Raw genomic sequence first — 6,000 nt, forward strand, 5'->3', positions numbered from 1 at the left:
TTTCTCACTGGAACCAGCCCCTGCCAGAGAGTCCCAAGGTTTCGACCATGCTGTGTGTGTGTGTGTGTGTGTTTGTGTGAACCACATTTTCTATATCTATTCTTGGTTTGAGAGACGTCTGGGTTCTTTCCAGCTTCTGACTATTACAAATAAGGCAGCAATGATTGCGGTGGTGCACATGTCCTTGTGGTACGATGGAGCATGTTTTAGGTATATGCCTAAGAGTGGTATAGCTGGGTCTTCAGGTAGAGCTACTACAATTTCCTGAAGAACCTCCAGATTGATTTCCAGAGTGGTTGTAGAAATTTGCAATCCCACCAGCACTGGAGGAGTGTTCCTCTTTCTCCACATCCTTGCCAACATGTGCTGTCACTTGAGTTTTTGACCTTAGCAATTCTGACTGGTGTGAGGTGCAATCTCTGGATCCTTTTGACTTGTATTTCTCTGATGACTAAGGTCTTTGAAAATTTCTTTAAGTGCTTCTAGGCCAATCAAGATTCCTCTGCTGTGAATTTTCTGTTTAGTTCTGTATCCCATTTTTAAATTGGTTATTTGGGTTTCTGGAGGTTAGCTTCTTGAGTTCTTTATATATTTTGGGAAGTAGACTTCTCTCAGATACAGGGTTAAGGAAGATGTTTCCCCCAATCTGTACGGGACTCTTTTCTAACTTGGACCCCCCCTTAATCTCCTTTTGTTTCTTATTGCTCTAGCTAGAACTTAAGATGACCATATTGAAGTTAGGTGTGGTAGAGCATACCTTTAATCCCAGCACTTGGGAGGCAGAGGCAGGTGGATTTCTGAGTTCTATACAGAGAAACCCTGCCTCGGAAAAAAAAAAAAAAAAGATGACTATATTGAGTAGATACAGAAAGAGTGGACAGCCTTATTTTGTTCTTGATTTCAGTGGAATTGCTTCAAGTAAATCTCCATTTAGTAAGATATTAGCTGTTGTTTTGCTGTATATTGTCTTTCTTATGTTTAGGTATGGACTTTGAAATTTTGATTTCTCCAATACTTTTTACATGAAGGGGTGTTGTATTTTGTCAAATGCTTTTCCAGCATCTAATGAGATGATCATGTGATTTTTTTTCACTGAGCTTGTTTGTATAGTGGATTATGTTAATGGATTTTCATATATTGAACCACCCTTGCATCTCTGCAGTGAAGCCTACTTGATCATAGTGAACAATAGTTTTGATATATTTTTTATTTTGTTTGTGAGAATTTTATTGAATATTTTGTATGGATTAATAAGCAAAATTGGTCCAAAGTTCTCTTTCTTTGTTGGGTCTTTGTGTGGTTTAAGTGTCAGAGAAACCAACTTCATAGAATGAATTAGGTACTGTTCCTCCTGTTTCTATTGTATGGAATCGTTTCTGGAGTGGTGATATTAGTTCTTCTTTGAAGGTCTGGTAAAATTCTGCCCTAAAGCCATAATGGCTCTGGGACTTTTGGTTGGGAGGTTTTAATGACTATGTCTATTTCTTTAGGAGTTATGGGACAATGTAGATAGTTTCTATGATCTTGATTTAACTATGGTACACAGTACCTGTCTAGAAAGTCATCCATTTCATCTAGATTTTCCAGGATTCTTTCAAAAAACTGTATAGGGTGTTGGAGTAGGTTCTGATAATTATTTTATTGGATATTTTCTTTATTTACATTTCAAATGTTATTCCCTTTCCAGGTCCCCACCCCTCAGAAATTCCCTATCTCATCTCCCTCCCATTTCTTCTATGAGGGTGTTCTTTTTTAATTTCCTTAGTTTCAATTGTTATGTCTCCCTTTTCAGTTCTGATTTTCTTAATTTCCATACTGTCTCTATACCCTTTAGTTAGTTTGGCTAAAGGTTTAGCTATCTTGTTGATTTTTTTCAAAGAACCAGCTCTTGGTTTTGTTGATTCTTTGTATAATTCTCTGTTTCTAACTGGTTGATTTCAGCCCTGAGTTTGATTACTTCCTGCCAGCTACTCCTCTTAGGTGTGTTTGCTTCTTTCTGTTCTAGAGCTTTCGGGTGTGCTGTTAAGTTGCCTGTGTGGACCTCTCCAATGTTTTATGAAGGCAATTAGTGCTATGAATTTTTCTCATAAGACTGCTTTCATTGTGTCCTATAATTTTGGGTATGTTGTGCCTTCATTTTCAATGAATTCTATAAAGTATTTGATTTCTTTATTTCTTCCCAGACCAAATTATCATTGAGCAAGTAGTTGTTCAGTTTCCATGAGTATGTGAGCTTTCTATTGTTTTTGTTGTTATTGAAGTCCTACCTTACCTCATGATAATCTGATAGACTGTATGGGATTATTTCCATCTTTATGTATCTGTTGAGTATGATTATCCTTAAATATCTGTTGAGTCTGATTATGTGCTCAATTTTGGAGATGTTTCCATGAGGTGATAAAGAAGAATGTATATTATTTTTGGTAAAATATTCTATAGATATCTGTTCAATCCATTTGTTTCATAACTTCTATTAGTTTCACTGTGTCTCTGTTTAGATTCTATTTCACGGACCTGTCCATTGGTACGAGTGGGAGCACTGTTAATGTGTGAGGTTCAATGTGTGTTTTCAGTTTTAGTAAAGTTTTGTTTACGAATGTATTTTCCCTTGCATTTGGGGCATAGATGCTTAGAACTGAGACTTCCTCTTGGTGGATTTTTCCTTTGATGAATATGAAGTGTCCTTCACCATCTCTTTTGATAATTTTTGGGTGAAAGTCTAATTTATTAAATATTAGAATGACAACCAGCTTGTTTCTAGGGAAAACTTCCTAGAGCCTTTTACTCTGAGGGAGTGTCTGTCTTTGTCACTTTCTTGTATGCAGCAAAATTTTGAATCCTGTTTATGCATCCAGTCTGTAAGCCTGTGTCTTTTTATTGGGAAATTGAGTCCTTTGATGTTGAGAAATATTAAAGACAGATGATTGTTAGTTCCTGTTATTTTTTTGTTGCTAGAAGTGGCATTAGTGTGTGATTCTCTTCTGTGTTTGTTATGAAATGTTTAATTTCTTGTGTTTTCTTGGGTGTTGTTACCATTTTTGTGTTGGAGATTTTCTTCTAGTATCCTCTGTAGGACTGGATTAGTAGAAAAATATTGTTTAAATTGACTTTGTCATGTAATATTATGATTTCTCCATCTATGGTGATTGAGAGTTTTGTTGGGTATAGAATCCTGGGCTGACAAATATTAATGTTCTCTTAGGGTCTGCATGACATCTGTCCAGGATCTTCTGAATTTTAGAGTCTGTTGAGAAGTCTGGTGTAATTCTGATAGGTTTGCCTTTATATATTACTTGGCCTTTTTCCCTTACAGCTTTTAATATTCTTATTTTGCTCTGTGCATTTAGTGTTTTGATTTTTATTTGAGGAGAGGATTTTCTTTTCTGTTCCAATCTATTTTTGGTGTTCTGCGGCTTCATGTATGTTTATGGTCATTGTCATTTCTTTCAGTTAGGGAAGTTTTCTTTTATGATTTTGTTGAAGATGTTTTCTGGCCCCTTCAGCTGGGACTCTTGACTCTCTTCTACTCCTATTATTCTTAGGTTTGATTTTTCATTGTGTTCTGAATTTCCTGGATGTTTTGGGTTAGGATATTTTGGTTATTTTCTTTGACCAATGTGCCAATCTCTTCTATAGTATCCTCTATGCTGGAGATTCTCTACTATCTATTGTATTGTGTTGGTGATGCTTGTATCTGTAGCTTCTGACCTTTTTCCTAAGTTTCCCATTGCCAGGTTTATGATTTCTTGCTTCTATCTCCATTTTCAGGTCATGGACTGTTTTGTTCAATTACTTCACCTGCTTGTTTGTATTTTCCTGTGTTTCTCCAAAGGATTTGTTTCCTCTTAAGGGCTTTTACCTATTTGGCTGTATTTTCCTGTAATTCTTTAAGGTAGTTACTTATATCTTCCTTAAAGCTTTCTATCATCTTCATGAGATGGGATTTGAGGTCATTTTCTTGATTTTCAGGTGGGTTATGATATCCAGGACTTGCTGTGGTNGGAGAACTGGGTTCTTCTGGTGCCGAATTGCATCAGGTTCTGTTGCTTATCATCTTGAGCTTGCCTCATCTGGTTATCCCTGGTGTTAAATGTCATGTCTCTGACTGGATCTGGCCTCCTTGGAGACATGTAGAGCTCTGTGAGCTGGGTTATAGCTGGTCTCTTGGGGATCAGGCAGTCTGCTCTCTGGTTAGGGTGGGCTTCCTGTGTCTCTGGTTAGAACAGGCCTCCTGAGTCCCTGATTACTGCTGACCTCTGGGGAGGGAGCCAGTCGGTGTCCCTCCTTACTTTGGACCTTCTGGGAGGCCAACAAGCTGCAGGGTGTGGGAGGGTGGGAGGGTATCAGCCTGCTGATTTGCCCCAGGTGGAAGAGCAGACTGGAAGGAAGGAAGAGATTGGGTGGGTCCCATGTCAGCTGGGCTCTATGCATATCCCAGCTGGAGTGGGCATTTGGGTGAGATTCTCACCTGTGTCCCTGGTTACTGTTGACCTCCTGGGAGACTTGCTGGCTGTAAAAGATCCTGACAGAGAGTAAAAAATTATTTAAGCCCCTAGATCTGTGTCCAAAATAGTCCCATTGTTCCAGGATGCTAGGTGTTTGCGGTTTTTGCCTTTCTATAGCCCAATGCCAGGTGTTTGCAGTTTTTGTGTCTTTATAAATCCCTTACCCCTTGAGCTCATCATTAACTCCTCTACCTGTGTGGGATATGAGTCGTTCCCAGTGCACTGGTCTTTCCCAAATAAACCTCTTGCAGTTTGTATTAAGACCGTTCCTCGTGAGTGATTTGGGGTGTCGCCTCTCCTGAGTCAGAACGTGGGGGAATCCTCACATTGTGGGTCTTTCAGCTATAGGATGTAGGAGGGTATCAGGCCTGCTGATCTGGTCTGGGTGGGGAAGCAGACCGGAGTTTCATGTAGTTTTCGTAAAAGACCCAGGAGTCACACTATGACTGCTTAAAAGTGAAAGGGTGAGGCAGGGGTTAGGTACAGGAACATGGAAACCTTATCAGTGTTTACAACATTGAAGAACATGTCTATGCCTGTGCTGTACCTGCATATAAATCCTCAAGTGATGCTTCATGAATCCTTCCCTTACATATAGCACTGGCCTTGTGTGGGTCTTGTGCATATTAGGTACCTTTTCTTGGCTAAAAGAACCTAAATTCTTCTATAATTAGCTTCTTGATGTTAAGGAAGAAGTGTCCCATCCCAACTTAAAGCTCAGATTCCCAATTCTTTGTGGGTATAAGTGAAAGGCTCTATGTCTTTGATAGCACCTCATTAAATGTGAGACTACACTTATAACCATCTGCCTCTCCTGTTACCTGGCAGTCTGTTACTTGTTAGGGTATTGCTTAGGTTTGAAACTTCAGAGATGGTTGGAGACTTTTCTGACCATCTCTGCTGACCCAGGGTGAAGTCCTATATATTACCAGGTTTGACCTGGCCAAAACCAAGGACTTTATATTGATGATTGATCTTTGAGAAGACAAGTAGCCATGCCTTCCATGATTCCTAATTTTGGGAGGATGGCTCCAGGTATGGTAGATTTTCAGATTAAAAGATGTATTGCTTATAGAAGGATGGATTTCTAGAGCCCACATAGAGGCACCTGCCTTCTGCCTCCCCTTTCTGTGAGCTACTGTCGGTGCATACAGTTTTTGACTTCCTAAAAGAATATGTGAACACTGAACTACTGGGGGACTATTTTAGCCCTTAATGTTGTACTTCTCCACATTGACTAACAGCATAAATGTTGTCCAGGTAGTAGATAGTAGAAGAGATAGCAGGTGTAGCAGAGAGTGGTCTGAGGTCATGCCTCCAGTGTAGTAGGAGGCTGGCCTGCGGCCTACATGAACCAGGTATTCCTGGAAGGCAGGCTAGGGCTGAAAGAGAGAGACTAGACGGCGAGAAAAGAATGAAGCCAAGACAAATTTTTCTCTGATCAAGGCCCGCAAGTTTACTAAGAGACTGTGCTTAAAAGGGGGAAGGCCCATTC

The sequence above is a fragment of the Mus caroli genome, chromosome 14 (genome assembly GCF_900094665.2).
Source record: "Mus caroli chromosome 14, CAROLI_EIJ_v1.1, whole genome shotgun sequence".
Classification (NCBI taxonomy): domain Eukaryota; kingdom Metazoa; phylum Chordata; class Mammalia; order Rodentia; family Muridae; genus Mus; species Mus caroli.